Source organism: Triturus cristatus, chromosome 4_1, assembly GCF_964204655.1.
Source record: "Triturus cristatus chromosome 4_1, aTriCri1.1, whole genome shotgun sequence".
Taxonomy (NCBI): domain Eukaryota; kingdom Metazoa; phylum Chordata; class Amphibia; order Caudata; family Salamandridae; genus Triturus; species Triturus cristatus.
Genome location: NC_140585.1, coordinates 391,646,462 through 391,665,117, shown reverse-complemented (window position 1 = coordinate 391,665,117; position 18,656 = coordinate 391,646,462). Strand labels below are relative to the sequence as shown.

At 43.6% G+C, this 18,656-nt stretch overlaps 1 long non-coding RNA gene across 1 annotated transcript; it reads left to right on the top strand.

The window, feature by feature from the left end:
* Positions 1-258: 258 nt before the first annotated feature.
* LOC146854994 (uncharacterized) lies at positions 259-16,864 on the top strand. Its single transcript, XR_014980775.1, has 3 exons — positions 259-314; positions 3,560-3,860; positions 16,627-16,864. It is a non-coding gene; the product is annotated as an uncharacterized LOC146854994 (long non-coding RNA).
* The last annotated feature ends 1,792 nt before the right edge of the window (positions 16,865-18,656 follow it).

Genomic DNA, 18,656 nt, shown 5'->3' with positions numbered 1-18,656 from the left:
GCCCATAACAGTGGTGTCCTAATTCGCACCATCACAAATTCGAAATGTGCACAAGTGTGAGTGAGCACCAAACTAAACCACTCACTTTAACCCAAATGCCTGTTGAAAACTGGCCACTTTACCTTTAGTTTTTTTGAAGTTTTCACTTTGATGCAGCTACCGTGATACGCCGAGCCAAAATACTGTTACTCTGTTTGTCCTTTTTCCTTATTTTAGGGCAGGTCCTTGGATGCAGGCGGTATGCAGCAGAAGCAGAACAGGCCACAGGAACCAGGAGCCAAAGACGTGAGGATTCTAGGAAGCCAAGAGCACAGGTAAGCCGTCCAATACCGAAGAGGCCAAGCAAGTGCTCCACCAAGGGTACGGTTTACATAGCCGCACCCTCCAAAATGACAGCCTGAACATGTGGAGAGCCGTGGGCTGTTTGCTCTGCGTGCAGATGCACGTACCTCAGTCAGGCATTGCCAGAGCTAGCATTCGGACTGCATTTCAAGGCAAGTCAGTGTATAGAATGTTTAAGGGCCAACCACTGCCACCAGGGATCATAGCAGTGTTCAATGCATAAAATACAACCATATGCATCATCATAACAAACTTTATAAATACAATGTACTACAAACCAGTGAACACATGAATACGTGTTCAGCATAAATAGCCCACCACTAGGGACTCAGTGGAGTACATAAACACCACATGCTCAAAAATAACCCTGGTAGAGGGGTCACCAATATAATAAGTCATGGGCCAGTATGTCCATGGGCGCACAGTGGCAAGGACCATGGTAGTTGGAAGTCCTTCCAATTTGCTGATTATAGGTTTTAAAGAAGCCCAACAGCAAATATTGAATTATACAGGATTTTAATTAACAATGTTATTGTTCCATGTTGTCCTGTGGTACCAAATCCAGCGACAATATTGTTTCCAATTCCCTGCAATGCAGAGTGCTTTGCCATTGTGGATCTCTGCCAGGTCTTTTTCTCTATCCCGTTGCATGAGGACAGTCATTTCTTGTTCTCATTCATATTCATAGATAAAGTTTTGGCATGGGGTCAAGTTCTACAAGTCTATACAGAGAGCCCTTTGGTCTTTAATCAGATCTTAAAAAAGAACCATGAGCCTTTACAAATGCCTTGCAACTCAGTTCTTGTACAGTACATTGATAACTTACTTGTGGCATCAAGAACACAAAAAGCTTGTAAACAAGATACAATTGCAGTTTTTAACCCCTTCGACGCGCTTGACGGAACGGTTCCGTCATGCACGTCGGTTGGGCTGTGCTTATGACGGAACCGTTCCGTCATGGCCCCGCCCGCGCACGGAATCTTCAGCGTGGCGCGGAAATCCGCGCCGCGCTGAAGGGGTTAATCATTTGGCTGAGAATGGACACAAAGAGTCCCAGAGAAAATTGTAACACTTGCAGGAAGAGGTTCTATATTTGGGACATATCATTGGAGAAAGATGTCACAATAGAGAATCACAAACATACTAAAATGCACTCAGAATGCAGAGAAAAGGCAGAATATTCCTGGGAATGGTGGGCTACTGTAGACAGTGGATACCCAGCTTTTCCCTAGTGGCCAAGCCTTTACTGAGGCTGGCACACAAGTATGGGCCCGATCCGTTTCCATAGGACACCGATTCCTTGAGAGGGTTCCTAGAGCTGGGAGAAATCTTCTGTTGTGCCCCGTCACTGGGAATGCCTGATTACATTAAATTGTTCACATTGTTTTGCAGTGAGCAGGTGAGCTGCACTCTGTCAGTGTTTACTGAATTACATGAAGACCCGCGAAGACTGGTGGCTTATTTTCCAACCACTCTTGACCCTGTGGCTGCCGGAATGCCTGGCTGCATTAAAGTGGTTGCGGCGGCAGGTGTCAGTATTGAGAAGTGAGAGCATAGTTATGGGACATCCTCTTACGGTGATGTACTTCATTCCGTGGAGAATTGGCTTACTCTTACTAAAACCCTATATTTGATGAACAGCAGACTTACAAAATATGAACAATTGATTCTTGCAACTGACAACATGGTATTGGGACAATGTCAAACTCCCAATCTAGCTACATTGTTGCTATTGCCTGAAAATGAAACTGATGAAGATGAGATTGAACATGACTGTCTTCATGTTACAAATTTATGCACAAAGCCAAGACCAGACATTAAAGATGAACCTCTCAATTAGACCCACTATGTAATTTTTGTGGATGGCTAGTGTCTAGGAGACAATGAGGGGACTTTGAGAGCAACTAATGCTGTTTGTAGAATTCAGGAAATGATGGAAGCCTCCTGGCTTTAAGGTGTCACCTCTGCACAAGTGGTGGAATTAATTGCCCTTAAACAAGTCTACAATCTTTCAGCTGATTGACTATATTTACAGATAGTCAGTATGGCTTTGGTGTGGTTCATCACTTTAGGCAGTTGTGGTCACAGAAGGGATTCATGAGTTCACCTGGATCACCGATACCAAATGGGGACTATGGGATGAAACTTTACAATTGCCACAAGAAATTGCTGTTTTGAATGTGCAGCCCCCAGAACTGGCGATGGATATGTCACAGTTGGAAATAGATATCATAATGAAGTTGCACGGTAGTGTGCATTTGTGGCATGCACATTTAGCAGAGAACATACAACCTTTTCAATGCTGTTGTCAGAATCTGATACGTGAGAAGAAATCGAAAGATTACAGGAGGAAGTTTCAGAGGCTAAGCAGCATGGATGGATCAGGCCAGGGTGTGCTAAAAAAGCCAATGATATTTGGGTTTCAGCGTGCTAAGCCCTGTATTGCCAGATAGGCTGTTGTTCCCCATGTCACAACATTTCCATGGCTGTGCACACATTGGGAGGAATGCCATGGTTAGATTGTTCAGGTGGAACTGGTTTAATCCCCTTGAAGATTTCTAGTTGAGGAACGATATCATAGGAATGTGACATGTCAGCAGTTTAATGCAGGGTAAGAACCCCTGCAACACTGAGTCACATAGGAAAATCAGGAGAATCCTTTAACAGGATGCAGTCGGATTTTATCGAAATGCCTGATTGTAACGGGCTGAGTTGCATTTTCTCCCAGTGGATGAAAGCCTAGCCAACACTGAGAAATGACAGTCTCGCTGTAGCCAAACAGCTGTTACGAGAACTCATTCCACAGTTCAGTTTTCAAGTTTCTCTGGAGTCAGACCAGGTGATCCATTTTAATCAAGATGTCCTTAAAATGCTGTGTGTTGCACTCCAAGTGAAACAAAGATTGTAGTGTAGCTATCTTCCCAAAATTTTGGGAATACTTGAACAGCTAAACGTAACACTTAAATCACGTTTGGCCAAAGTCTGTGCATCTACCAAATTGAAATGGCCAGATGCCTTGCCATTTGAATTGATTAGTCTCAGAAGCACTCCTGATAGGAGGACAGGATCATCGACCCATGAGATAGTCATGGGACATGCTATTTCATTTGACTGCCTGCTGTGCCTGCGAATATGCTTTTTTTTAAACATTATAGATGACTTGATACTTGACTACTGCAAAGGGTTAGCTGATGTGGTGCATTACGTTTATCACCAGGTTGGAGCTGCTATTGCCACTGGATCAGGAGTAGTGCCACGATCTTAACCCTAGTGAATGGGTGTTGATCAAAAAGAACGTTCAAAAATCCTGCCTGACGCCGAGGTGGACGGTCCCCTACCAAGTGATCCTGATCCCCATCATTGCTGTGGAATGTACAATGTTACCTAATTGGGTGCATGCTTCGCACACCTAGAAAATGAGGTGTCCGCTTGTAGAAATGGTGATCTCTGATCCAAGTCCAAGAACTCCGCAGTCCATACAGCCTGAAGGAACAGAAAGGGGTGAAGTGAGTAAGTAAGTAAGTAAAATCTTTATTGTATGATTACCTAAAATGATTTACAAAAGACAATGTAAATTACGTTATAAAATCACACCAAATATATGAAATGTCACAACATTTGTGGCCCAAACGAGGATAACAGCGTCAGGAAGTGCTAAATCCCAGTTATATAGGAGCAGAAAATACCCCAAACAGTTGTTTTGTGTGGCAAATACAGAACAAGGAAACGATGGGCAAAGCCAAAAACCATGGGGTGCGTGTGCGTGCAATATTGTACAATGCAGACATGCATAAAATTAATTTGGGCGTGGGCGTTTATCGAAATATATAATGTGATTTAAAAACAGTACTCCTCCCGGATCAATGATGATGAGGTATCTAAACCTGTGGTACAGGTAAAGTGCATGATTCTATGTGGCGCATATTTATGTGGAGGACCCCACCAAGAGATTGTGCAAGAGGTAAATAAGACACTAGATGTAAAGTCTTACCAGCGCACAGGACCCTCAAGTAGTGCACCCTTTGTGCGTACCAATGTGCTCCTCGGGGTCCTAAGGTGCGAGGTGGGTTAGTGAAGCCATTTAGTGTCAATTCATATGGAGTGCTCGCCCAGAGAGTGTTACTGCGGCAATAAAAGATCAGCTGCTTGTATATTGCAGTTAAACTTGCCAATTCGTGAGAGGACTATCAGCACTGTGGTGGTGTAAATGAACATTATGGCCTCTTTTCATGTTTTTACACCATTTTGCAGGAACATCGTTCTTAGGTATAATCGCCTCTGCCCCAGCAGGACTGGGCAGGACCAGATGATATGCTCGGCTGATTTTGTGTGATAATGGCACAAACAACATCTCTTGTTTCCTGCCAATGTGTTTTACCAGTGGACCCTGTAGTCCCATATTGGCAGTGTTAGGAGCATGGTTCTCAGTATGTTCTTTATGGCTTGCCTTCCCAGCCCAGCTTTCAGATATGGTTGACTTGCTGTGGTTTTGTGTGAGTAGACAAGGCCCTCTGCGACAGGAGTATATCTAATCTGTTCAAGATCCTGTTTCCTTGAAATGCGCTTACCCTGTTTCTTTAACAAACTTCTTAGGCTGGCCATTGTTAAGGATGTGTCAGTTATAATATCTGGGGCCAGGCCCAGTGACTTGTTTGCCTTCATAAGACACCTAGCCCGGCGGCTGTTATTTTCCTGGAATACTGCTTTTAGCGCTTCCCTGACTGTGTCAGGGCCCACCTTATTCACATGATGGTAAAGGGGTGAAGTGCAGCAAACTTACTCACCTGTACAAGTTCCAGACATCTCTCAAAGTGGTGTGAAATTATCCACTAAGAATGGAGAATTTAGATCTGGAAATAGAGGAGATGTTGTATTGCCACCAGAGCAAACAAATGATTCTGGTGAAGAAACAAGTGTGAGGCGAGAAGGACCCAAATGGAGATCGGAATGGCCAAGTGGTAGAAGGCAATTTAGATCTAGTGTGTCAGTTGAATGCATACCACAAACCATTGTTGAAATAACAGAATCCAGTGGTATAAGCGAGTCAGAAAAAGATCAACAGACACCGCGGAGACCCAAGAGAGCAAGATTACCTTGTCCTGGGTATTCAGCACCTGAATGGACTTACTACACAGAGAACATGCCTAATGCAACAGATCAAGATCCCAATAAACCAAGATCAGAACCATTTGGACCTCAATGATATGCCACACTAAAACAGCATTTGATTTAGATTCCTGAAACATTACTACAAAATAAGACTTGATAGTCAATATTTAGTTGATTCTAAAAAACATGGATCTGATTCTACAACAAGGAACTGTATCAAACTGAATGATAAAGACTGTGACAAATTAACATGACAAGTATTTTTACGCCAAGACAAATAAAAAGAATTGAGAAGATGTCCCTAGGGCCAAGGGTGCAGTAGAAGAGTAGGGATACCATTTAGAAGAAGATGGAGTAGGATTTGGGTTGTCTCATGAAGATTATTGTTTATAAACTGAATGAAATAACTGCAAATTAATCATTGAAACATTTGCTTATTTTGCACAAATATAAGTCCATACAGAATATTGAAATTGCCTGCTGCTATGTTCTACTAAAAGTCTGACTTTAGCCATAGATGTGTTTCCTTACCAAGGCTAAGTGTAGAATAGTAATTGTTGTCACATTAATAGGTATCATTTATAGCTCTAGTTGGAATGAGTCAAACCCAATAGCTGACAACACTTAGATCGACACTTGCATCAACATCACCTGCACACATGATGAGAAGAAATTATAAGCACCATTTAGAGATATTTCACAAGAAGATTCCACAACAAATCTTTACTCTAGATTAGTTCAGAAATATACTCAAGATTTGGACATTAAGCATTCCTACGTCTGTGCACACTTAGCTTTTTCAGCTGTAGAAGATGTGGCATATCATCACATTCCACTTTCATATGCAATTACATGCAGTATGTTGCCTCATTTATTTTATAGACAGAAAGGTTTTGAATAATATTTCTCCCAATATACCATGATTCTTTCTAAAGCTCACCTTCAGAAAAGAATGAACCCTCGCCCTTAGGCTAGAGATATGAAAGTTTCATGAAATTTCTTTAGATCCCCTACAAAGACAGACACTGTTAAAGCATGAGAAAGAAATCTGACTGGACTAATGAGACCATTAGCAAATACATTTATTTTAGCATTAAAAGAAAAAAGAGCTCATGTTTCAGAAGGCAAATAAAGAGGAAAATGTCTTTAAGAATGTTAAAGCAATATTAAAATTGTATAAACAACAAAAAGGGAAATTATATGTTTACAAAAGGAGAAATCCATTTAGAAAGAGACACATTAGTATAAGTAGCTGTGAAATCACATTTTAAGTTCTTGGGGGATCTCTTAAAAAATTAAGACGAGAGGAAGAAGGTATTCCTCGAGTCTACTTTGTATGTGGACAAGATACATATTTCCTGTTTCCTGCTAATTGGGAGGGTGTTTGCTATTTAGCTCTATCAATTCTATAGATGTATCATGTGAATAGTATAGATGTTTTAACAATGACTCCTCACAGATACACACATAGTACCGTTGATGAAGTGTGATTGGTGGGAAATATTTTTGGAGCAATCATTCAACAAGTAAGAGTATGTTAGACCTGACAGCCTTAGGGTGGTCTTCCCTACAACGTTCTTCCTACCTCCTACAATTTCTGACCTCATTTCTACTGGCTTTGGGACTCTGTGCACTTTACCACTGCTAACCAGTGCCCTCTACCCCAAACATGGTAATATTGGCTCATCCACAAATGGCATATTTAATTTACTTATAAGTCCCTAGTAAAGTGCACTACATGTGCCCAGGGCCAGTACATTAAATGCTTCTAGTGGGCCTGCAGCATTGATTGTGCCACTCACTTTAGCAGTCCTCTCACCATGGCTCAGGCATTGCATTGCAGAGACTATATGTGCAGTTTAAACTGCCATGTCAACCTGGCAAGATAAATCTTTTACCAAGTCCATACCTTCCCTTTTTATACATCTGAGTCACTCTAGACAACCTGGAGAGCAGGGTGCAGTGTATTTAAAAGGCAGAACATGTACTTTTAAATTTTGCATGTCCTGGTAGTGAAAAACTCCCAAAGTCATTTTTTCACTACTGCAAGGCCCATCTCTCCCATAGGATAGTATTGGGATTCTCTTATTACAGTTTATGAGTGTAATTCACAATCTGGAAGAGATAAACCTTTTCAAGCTTGGTGTCTCTGGAATCCAAATTTAAAATCCTTATATCTGATGAACTCGAAATTTTAAATTGTAATTCTGAAAATGCCACTTTTGGTTGGTGACATTTTCTTACTTTAGTTATTTTGTATTTATTTATCAAGTTTTGTATAGCGCAAACTTGACCCGAAACGTCAGAGTGCTTTACAGAGTTAGCACAACAGCAATAACACAAGTTACATAAAGAGCAGCTAAAAATACATAGGAACGGTATAAAAAGAAGTAGACAATATGCAGTGGGATATGTAAACAAATTAGCAGCATTAATACAAGCTACATAAAGAGTAAATAAAAATACATAGTTAGAATATATAAAAGAAGTAGTTATGGTAGGGAGTTATGATGGTGGGGAGAGTAGAGACACAGATTTTCCCCTAGGTAATGATGCTCAAATTTACACGGAGGGTCTGGGGTCGGAACATTAGGCCAATCAAGATGTTTGGGTTTGGAAAGTTAAGGTATTTATTGAGAAGCAGATGTTTAAATTTCTTCCTGAAATGAGGGAATGAGGGATTCTCACGCAAATCCTGAGGCAGTGAGTTCCAGATTGTCAGAGCGTTCCTGTAGAAGGCGCTGGTGCGAGATTTATCTTTCTTAAATTTGGCCAGAATCAGGAGTAGACTGTTGGAGCTTTGAATAGGTCTCTTTTGTCTGGCCTTTGATAGTTTGTTTGCGAGATAAACAGTTTTTTCCATGTAAAGAGCTTTGTGGATTATACAGGCAGTTTTGAGTATACATCTTATCTCAATTGCTAGCCAATTGAGATTCTTGAGAGTGAGATGGATGTGGCCAAAACAACTCTCCCCTGACAGTAGTCTAGACTCACCCCGATATTAGTCTAGCCACTGCATGAAGTATAGCTTTCAAAGGGGCTTAAAGTGTTTTTGTGGCCTCCATGATCATTGCATTACCATAGTTCAGCTTGGGGAGGACTAAGGATTGCACCACAGTCTTTAGGTTTTCATTGGGGATGAAGGGTTTGATTTTTTTAAGGTGCTTCAACGTGCAAAAAGCACTGGTATCTGAGGCATTAATATGCTCTTTCATGTTCAGGTTTTTGTCAAGTTTAATCCCCAAGGATTTGGTAGAGTTGGAGATGGATAGTTTGCAGTTTAATGCAGTGAGGTTGTCGAGCCATATATCTATAGGAAAGGACATTTCTTTTGGTTGGATGAACAGGAGATCGGTTTTGCTGGGGTTGAACTTATGATGGTTGTTAGTCAGCCAGAATTTAACCATGAAGAGAGTGCTGTTTAGGTGCTGGATGTCTTTAACTGACAACATTTTAATATAGAGTTGTGTGTCATCTACGTAGAGACGATAGACAATTATAGCTTGTTTCAGAATCATTGCAAGGAGTTCCATTACATATAGAGGTTGAATGGGGCAGGAGCCAGGATTGACCCTTGTCCAAAACAGAAAAAACAGACCCAAACAGCTCTTCAATATCATCAGGAAACAAACCTCTAAGCCAATGACCTCCTCAACTCAGGCATCCAAAGAACGATGTGACAACTTCGCCATCTTTTTCAATGAAAAAATCGCCAAGATCGGTCTCTCACTTGGCTCCAATCTCATCCCCTCCACCGAGATCCAGGTGTCTGAAACCAACGATAGCGCTTCCTTGAACCCCCCAAAACACTGGTCTTCCTTCATTCCCATTCAAGAAGCAGAGATAGTCCAACTAATCTCCAACGCTAAACCCTCATCCCACGCCCTTGATCAGCTACCCCCTCAACTGACCAAGGACCTGAAGCTCGTCCTAGCCCCGCTATGGTGCAAGATCATTAATAGCTCACTGAGATCAAGAGTCATACCAGTCGATCACAAACTTCTCATCAAGGTTCTACAAGAAAGGGCTGGTCTTGAAGAGACGGTCCTCCACTGGTTCTCTTCCTTTCTCCACAACCGTGCACAAAGAATAAAATTAAAAACTTTGAGTCCGACCTCCACCCCGTTAACAGGGGTGTTCCACAAGGGTCAGTGCTCTCCCCTTACCACTCTACTCAGGAAATCCAACATCCCTTTCCACTTATATGCTGATGACACGCAGGTATATCTGAAAACCACCTCCATTGGCAACATCCAGAGACTCAACACCACGCTCAGAGAGGTACAACTTTGGCTCTCAAGTAACCACCTGAAACTCAATCAAGAGAAAACGGAAATACTCCTCATCTCTAACAAAGACGAAAACCCCCAAATTGCAAAATGGCTCAAAGCTATTGACACCCTCAATGGTAACCTCACCCTGGCGGATTCGGTAAAATCTCTAGGTATTACCCTAGACCCGAAACTGGACATGAAAAAACACATTACAAGATCCGCTAAAAGTGCCTTTCTTAATTTGAAATTACTGTACAAAATAAAACCCTTCCTCCCGCCCAAGGACCTTCAACAAGCCACCCAAGCACTGGTGCTCTCCAGAATTGATTATGGGATTGCAGCCCTGACTGGTACAGCAAAATCCCACCTCGCCCCCCTGAAAACAACCTTTAATGCAGCAGCCAGAATGGTCACCGGAACTAAGAAATTCAAACACATCTCCCCTGTACTCAGAGAACTTAAATGGCTCCCAATTGAGTTGTGAGCCAGCTTCAGAACAGCCTGCCTCACGCACAAGGCAAACGGAATACCTGGCCGCCAAACTCAAAAGGGCCGGCCAGTCCAGGAACCTCAGGAGCTCCAACACTCTGCTACTCATCCCGCTAAAAACTTGCAAGCAAAAAACTGCGGCCAAATCGTTCGATGGAAACGCCCCCAAAATCTGGAACTCCATCCCCCCCACATTAGAACGATCCCCTCATTTCCAAAATTCAAAAAACTGCTCAAAGTCCTCTTCCTCAACCGCTCTCTAGCGAACCGATAGGAGCCAAGGAAGTACCTTAGCCGGCACTCCATCTAACTTTAATTATGTGACCGGTGACACTGACTCTGATCAAGAAAACTTTTTGGATACTCGTCTTGTTTGATCAAGGAAACTTTTTGGATACTCGTCTTGTTTGACCTGCACCCTCCATGCTCCTTCTGCTCGATCACTCCTTTGTTTGAGCTATATCCGGCATGAACCCTTAAGTACTACTATACTCTCTGTACTGCCTATTTGCACACAATTTACTTGCTGTGAAGCGCTCTGATACCCTCGGGTCCAGCTAGTGCTATATAAAACTCCTAAAATCAATAAATAAATAAATAAACCAGCAGCCTTCCCATTCTTAGCTCTTTTTATTTCCCCCCTAATCTCCTCCTGAATGATTGGAGCTTCCATCATTTTTTCCCCTTCACCATTCAGTACAGGGAGACCAAGTGTGCTAAGCCAACTTTTGAGCTTTTGGGGGTCTGGGGTAATATCTTCCTTGTAGAGCTGTGAAAAGAGTGTCACTACATGTTCCTGCATAGTGTCCCAGCTGTCAAACACCTCCCCTAACTCTCCCCCTCAGCTCCTTTATCTAATTTCTGGTTCTTTCAACCCTAGACTTCCTGGCCAGCAAAGCCCCCGCTTTCTCTCCATACTCAAATTCCTTCACATTTGCAGCTTGCCACCTTGCCTTACACTTTAACTCCAGCCTGATCTTATATTTTAGTTGGGCCTCTTCTAACATCCTTTCTAACCTCTCCCTTTCCTCTCCCACACTTATAGAATGCAAAGCTTCCTCAAGGTTCCCCACTTCCTTTTCGATTTTTATTAATTCCGCCATTTCTTCTCTGCTTTTTGGGCAGGTAAGGCTTTTTAGGACCCCGCGTATATATGCCTTAAAGGCATCCCATACTATTCCGGGGGAGGTAGTATCTTTATTATTAATAAAGTATTCTAATGCAGCCTTTTTTTCAAAGCTATCTCCACTCCCCCATCTAGGAGAATGGCGTGCATTAGCGTCCATCTCTTGCAGGGCTGTGGTCCTGGAGCCTGTAAAGTGATGATGACTGCTGAGTGATCTGAGAGTGGGGTGGAAGATGCTCAATCTTTTTAATATTGGTTGCAAAACATCTATCAAACAAAAAGTAGTCTAATCTTGAGAAGTGATGGTATTTTTTACTATGATATGTATACCCTCTCATCTTCCCTCTCAGATGCCTCCAGACATCTAGTAAGTCTAGATCCTGTTTCAGACTTTTCAACGCATTCCTCATTCTGGGAACAGGTGCACTCCTTCGCATTGAACGATCCATTGCAGGATCCAACAGTACATTAAAGTTCCCGCCCACAATTGCAGGTGCTGAAATATCCACCAATCTCAATTCCAATTCTATATTGTGCTGTGGATCGTCCTCATTGGGTCCATAAAACCCAACACATATAAAATCACTATCCACCCATCTCATTCGAGCTAGAACCCATCTACCAGAGCTGTCCTTACTCGACGACTTAAACTCGATTCCACTGACATTTCTAATTAGGATTGCAACCCTCTTACAGCAATGACATTTTGGACCCAGCCACACCTGCCAAACAACTCCTTACTTTCATTTGCTAGTAAATGTGTCTCCTGTAAAATCATAATTTGTGCCTGACTGTCTTCTAAATGCGTCAGCACTTTCCTCTGTCTGGGTTTAGACCGAAGACTATTCACATTCCATGTGAGTATGTTAGTACTTGGGATTCTGGCATTAATACTTCCTCTCGTATTCCACCTCCTGCTTCATTACTGGCTTATTAAAGCTCCCCCAAGTAGGAGGTTCTGAGGACTTTATTTTTTTATTTTTTACCCACTGCACCCCACCCGTGCCCACAAACCCCCACCACCATTTCACCCCACCCCCCCTTATCCAACCCCGGGGAACCCTCCCTCTCTTTTTAGGCATAACTAATGCCTATGGGCGCACCATTGGGGTAATTTAAACTAGTTCAGGGATATACAAGTGAGCAAACTATCCCAGTAGTCCAAAGTTGGTCACTTAACGGTATCTCCCTTCTTTTTGATCCTATCAATTAGTGACTCAACATCTTCTACTGACCGAAAATTGTATATTTGATTATCCCACATAATGCGCAGCATTGCGGGGAATTTTAACTGAACCTTCGCTCCCAACTTCCGTAGCTCCTTCATCTTATTTCCTAGCACACACTGCCTCTGTTCTGCAGCTTTACATAGATCCGACCTAACTAGCAGTGAATAGCCATCTACTAGGTATGGGCCGTTTTTAGGGCAGAAAGAAAATTCACAACGATCTTCCTAGGTTTGGCCCTTTGGGGGTTGCGACGAAAAGGCTCTCTGTGCGCTCTTTGAACTTCGTTCTCAAGATTGATATCTTCCTTGCCCTACAAGATCATATTCGGTAGCAACTTGATGGTAAAAGCCTTCATGTCCGACCCTTTCTCGGCTTCCGGGACATTCAGAAATCTCAAGTTTCATACTTGGTTGCATTCGAAAAAATGATTTAAGTGAGGGAGTCATTTTTATTTTGGTGGGTGCGTTTAGAGTTTTGCCTTTATTTTTACCCTCGCTGATTTTTCCTGGCGATTTCCCTGCTCCCCTACTCTGGAGACTCCCTCCCTCTTGCCACCCCCCTCTTCACCTTAACGATTACTTTAGCTCCTTGCGTTGATCCTGGAAATGTATCTGATGAAATTGGTACAAAATTTGTCTTACCTCCGGTGTTCCTTGTCCTCAAAGTGTACCTGGAGGGAGCCTCACCTTCATTGATAGTACCTGTCTCCATATGCGAGGGCTGCCCCATTCTCTCGCAGAGCTCTCCCCACTTCCACACTACTAATGTGTTCCCCTGGTTCTCCAGCCGCCTTCCTCACTTCCTCAGAAGGCTGCTGGCCCTGCTCCCAGTCCTAACGCCGGCCTCCCAGGAATGTCGGAGCTCCACTGCTGCCTCCCTCCAACGCGTCCCTGGGGATCCATAAATTGGCCCTCGACTCCCGGCAAGCCCGCGTGTCTGCGGCGTTCCTAAATGCAGTACGTTTTAATTATTCATTTTCCCATGGCGGCATCCCTCTTGTGGCTCTCTCCCGGTGGCGCTTCCTCCCCGTGAGCGTTTAGCTCACACCCGCCATGTTCTTCTAACTCTCCCTGGGGGATTTGATGTGTGTTCCTCGCCCAGTGCTTGGGACGGATACTTTTGGAGTAGGCCTTAAATTGGAAGGCATTGAGCTTGAAAATGATTAGGTGGTGCTCAGTCCAGTCAGAGGGTAGGATAGAGAGGAGGGATAAGGTGTTATGTTTAGAAGTGATTGCATCCAGGGTAGAGCCCTTATTGTGAGTTTGTTTATTGCAGTATTGGGGATGAAAGGGGATGAGTTGTCATTCAGCCAGGTTTCAGTTAGGAAGCAGATGTCAATATTGTGTGTAAGATAGTTTCAGCTATTTCAGTGGCATGCTTGGCTGCTGACTGACAGTTTAGAAGTATGCAGCAAAGTGCAGGTAATGATTTCGCAATTAGGCTGGCTGGGTTGGATGGTAGTTCGCTGGGCAGGCGGTATGATGGAGCTCGTCGGAGTCCTGCGTGGAGGCTAAGGTAATATCCAGCCTGCTGAGGTTGATGGAATGCGATCATTTCAGCGTGATAGATTAATCAAGCTGGGCAGTGGAGGTGTGCCATGGAGAGAGGGAAAGTAATTCTGGTAGCGCAACCAAAGCTGCAGGGCATCTGGTGATGAAGGAGGCTGTAGGGGGGTAGAGATTGTGCGAGGGGCATTGGAAATAGATGGTTCAGCTAGTAGAGGAGGGGGAGCATGGGTTAGTTCTCTGGGAGAGGGTGTGGGGTGGTAGTGGGAGCAGATGAAATGGAGGCGCAGAGTGCGGGAATATTGCAATTGAAAAAGGATAGGTTTTATTCAGAGGCTTGGATTTGGATTAGGATCTTTCCATTTCTGTAAATGATTATGGACAGTTCTTTGCTAAAGCTCTCAGATGGGGATGTACAGGCACATGCCTCAAGCAAAAAAAGCCTGTTTGCGAGCGCAATTCAGTCCTTTCCAATGCAGGAACCCATTTAACGAAAAACAAAAAGAATCGCTAAAATAAGGACTCGCAAATTTTGCGAGAACCAATAATGCGAATCCTTATTAGCGAGTCCCTTAACAGCGTCTGCAAATAGTGATTAGCTAATAAGTCGCAATACAATGCATGTAAGCACGCAATTAGCGAATCGCTGAAAAATCGCTGTTTTGCAAGCGCAGAATAAGGGGAATCACAATCAGGTGGTAAAGTGGAGAAAAATAATTTGCACATGTGCAACCACTCAGAAACCTATTTAAACTGACTCAGAAGGCCCCTGAAGCTTTTCACAATGGCAGCGCTCTACGTGATGGTGAGGAGAATGAGGATCTATGCATCAGCCCAGTGCAGAAGAAGAGTAAAGGAGCGGATTTTCAGAGTGCACATCACATTGCTGGGACAAACAGAAGATGAAATCTATGATAAGTAGAGGCTGAACGGTGCAATGATCCTACAACTAATAGCAGAATTGGAACCCCTAATTCAGCGCCAGACCCGTAGGACCAATGCTATCCCCGCACATGTATATGTCCTATGTTGCCTGCACCTACTTGCCTCAGGCAGTTTCCAGGGGGTAGTAGCTGTATCTGGAGGGGCATCACAAAGCTCCCTTTCACATTTCTTCAAAACTTCCTTGACACCATGATGACAAGGATCCACACCCACATCACCTCCCCCACAACCCAACAGGATTTGAACAAGACAAAACTGGACTTCTACCAGGTAGCACAGTTCCCTCATATGATCGGCTGCATAGATTGTAAGCATGTCCCCATTTGTCCCCCGGCAGCAAATGAATACATTTTCAGGAACAGGAAGTCCTATCACTCAATCAATGTGCAAGTAGTGTGCAATGCAAAACAGATCATAACAGACATTGAGGCGCAATACCCTGGAAGCACCCATGACTCCTATATATTTAGACACAGTAGCATTCACACCCGTTTGCTCAGGGGTGAATTTAGCAAAGGACATCCGCTTGGTACACACATATACTTATTCTTCCAGCAATTTACGGGCAACAAAAATATGACAGGATAAATCCTGTGATTAATGTTCTTCCTGAAGAGAGGTCGGAGTTTTGTTTCATTGGGATTTTGACCCACTATAAAGTAGTGCAGAGGGTTAATATGCCTGTTGCAGAAAACAAGTACCGAGCAGATTACAAAGTGCATAAAATGTAAATAGGTCAGTGTGGTACTCGTTTTAAAAGAGACATCATTTTGTTACTTGCAATTTATAGGTTAAAATCCTAAAATAGGATTTCAATTTATAAATTGCAAGAAACAAAAGCAGTAACCCATTGATCTATTTACATTCTATGCACTTTGTAATTGTACTGAACTATTAACTTTCATCAAAGAACTGCATACACCCTGCAAAGTATAGATTTAAGCAAAGATGAATGTTGCAAAAAGGATTATTATAGTCAGAACTCTATTCCATTTTTAAAGAGAACCCCCATCTATGGTGTTCCTTTTAAAATTCTGAGTTTGTGCTTCTCCAGACCAAGCACTATTAAACTATTCTGCCTACGGGTATGGATGACATTTGGCTCATACACCTTGTAGTCCTCTGTCTTATGTAACATTTCCTATATGCTGAGTTACACACGTATGATTGATTGTCTTTGTGTAATGTGTGTGTGATGCAAAGTGCTCTGACACCCTACACTTGTATGAGGGGGGCTATATTGCGAATTTAATGCACTGTTAAAGGGTGATGCTGAGGGAATCCGTGGTGGAGGTAGTCATTGGGGGGTGCCAACAAACACTGTCACACCGGGCACCAACCGCTCTAAAGCCAGCCCTGGTGTTGCAGAGCTTATTGGTGGACCTGGTATAGGCTGCCATGTGCATCATGCACTGCCGATGCCTTCTTCTCTGTGTGCTGTGGCCCTCAAGCATCGCCCTGGTGAGCTCCTGCATGCTAGCGTTGGTCTGCCTATTTCCCTCCACAACCGCAGTGGTTAGTTCCCGCACACTATCTGTCATGAGGCTGATGTGCTTGGCCAATTTTGATATTTGCAGCTGGATTGACCCCTTGTGTCTTGCTTGCAGGTCCTGCACCCGCAACATCTAGGACTCCACGCCACCCCACACATTTGGAGCCTGGTCTTCCTGAGCAGCAATGCGGGCTCTTGAACTGCGCCTCGGTCCCGTTGCCTGTAGGTGTTGTGTTCACACGAGGCTGGCTGGTCACAGGAGGGGTGCAGGAGCCAGCTCTGATTCCATGGGCTGCAGTGAGGGAACTTGGGCCCTGCGTTTTGTGGGTGCGGGGGTGTGCTTGCTCTGGCAACCGGAGTCTCCACATCAGTCTCTGCAGGAGTCTCCGAGATGTGTAGACAATCACTGTCTTCAGAGTCTCCTTCAGCTGCATCTGTGATGTGAAACAGTGCAATGTTAATTTGTGTTAACGTTACTGTTGTGTGACATTAAGCATACTTGGTTCACATTAAATCACTGACTGCCATGCAGTGTTGGCGTGTTTTACTTGCCATTATTGTGTTTGACTGCCCACTTGACATGCCTACAACTCCCATAATGCATTGGGCGTATGAGGGAAAATGTGAACTGGAGTTTGACCTGTACTCTGGGGTTGGACTGGGGATGTGTGAACAATTGAACAGTACTTTGTAGTGTATCGTTGCATGCAACTTACCTTGTGTGGTACTAGCCACGCCAGATGTGTCCAGCCGGGTTACTCCCACCGCTTCTTCAGGCTGGATTGTGGCCTCCACCAGGTACTCCAGGGCTGTGTTGTCTGGAACTGTAGATGGGCCCCCTCCTGTGCTCCTGGCCTCCTTCAGCCTTTCTGCAATTCACTCCTTGGCATGGTTACGCAGGTCGTACCACCTCTTCTTGAGTTCATCTATACTGCGTTGTGTGACACCCACAGCATTGACCTTGCTCTTGATACCAGCCATATCCTGCGTTTTTCTGCCTCTGGCACTTTGAGTGAAAGTTTCCCAAAGAGCTTGTCATGGCTCTTGGACACCTCCTCAATGAGGTTTTCCAGTTCTCTTTGACTGAATTTCAATTTTCTCTTTCTGGGCGAGGCACTCTCCCCTGAAGTTGCCTGATCCATTCTGGTGCACAGAAGGTCACAGCAAACAAAGTTGGGTGATGAATCAGCTCAGTTCCAGCACTCTGCTTCCTCCACTCACTTCCTCTGGGCACTGAATGAAGCATGGGTTGGATGACTTCCTGGTTGTGATGTCATTAGCAAGCTTCAAATGCGACACGCAATTTGCGATATCACAATTTGCGATTTTGCTAATTGCGATTTAGCAAAAAGGGAAATCGCAAATGGTGCTTTTCAGAATTTGCACGTTTCTTTTGTGAAATCGATATTCACATTTGCGATTATTACCGATTCTGGTATTTTTTGCAAACAGGTTCATGCATTGCGGATAGCGATTTTTAAATAGTGATTCCTTATTAATCGCTATTTAGGTATTGCTAAATCTGATTTTGATGCATAGTGAGCTTAGCTCTAAAAGGGACGTTGGTAGTATTAGTTGTGTTAAGGTGTTGTAGGAAATTCTCTCTCCACTTGGTGGTTTTTTTAGTGTAGAAGATGAAGTCTGTTTTAAGGCCTCCATGTTTTGGACTGTAGAAGATGTCTGTTATTAGTCTCTCTGGATATTCTTTGAGGATTTTGTGTTTGAAGTTTTTAGCAGCATGTTTGGAGAGGTTTCGAGGAATTTTAATGCAGTATGAGTTGGGGCTGTATCTTTCCATGACACTGTTGCGGTGGGACATTGGTGTGTAGTCCTACTGCAGTTTCGGCAGTAAACAGCCCTTCCTAGGGGAGGGGATCCTCCGAGATGGTTGCCTGTTGCAATAGCAGGCCATTTAGTGGAGGAGTTGTGGGCACTTCTTTGGAAGAGTAGGGGGCCAATGTCAGACGCGTGTTGAAGGTATGTCATCAGAAGATTTGGTGCAATCTCTGTGAGGTAGATGGGGCCTTGAATGCTGAAAAGCACAGGTGAACCTGCTCAGTTTTTTGAGTTCTTAGTGGTCATGGTATCTAGGAGCTGGGGGTTGTAATGGGGTTGTAATGGGGTTTGTAGGCTACTCTGCCAGAG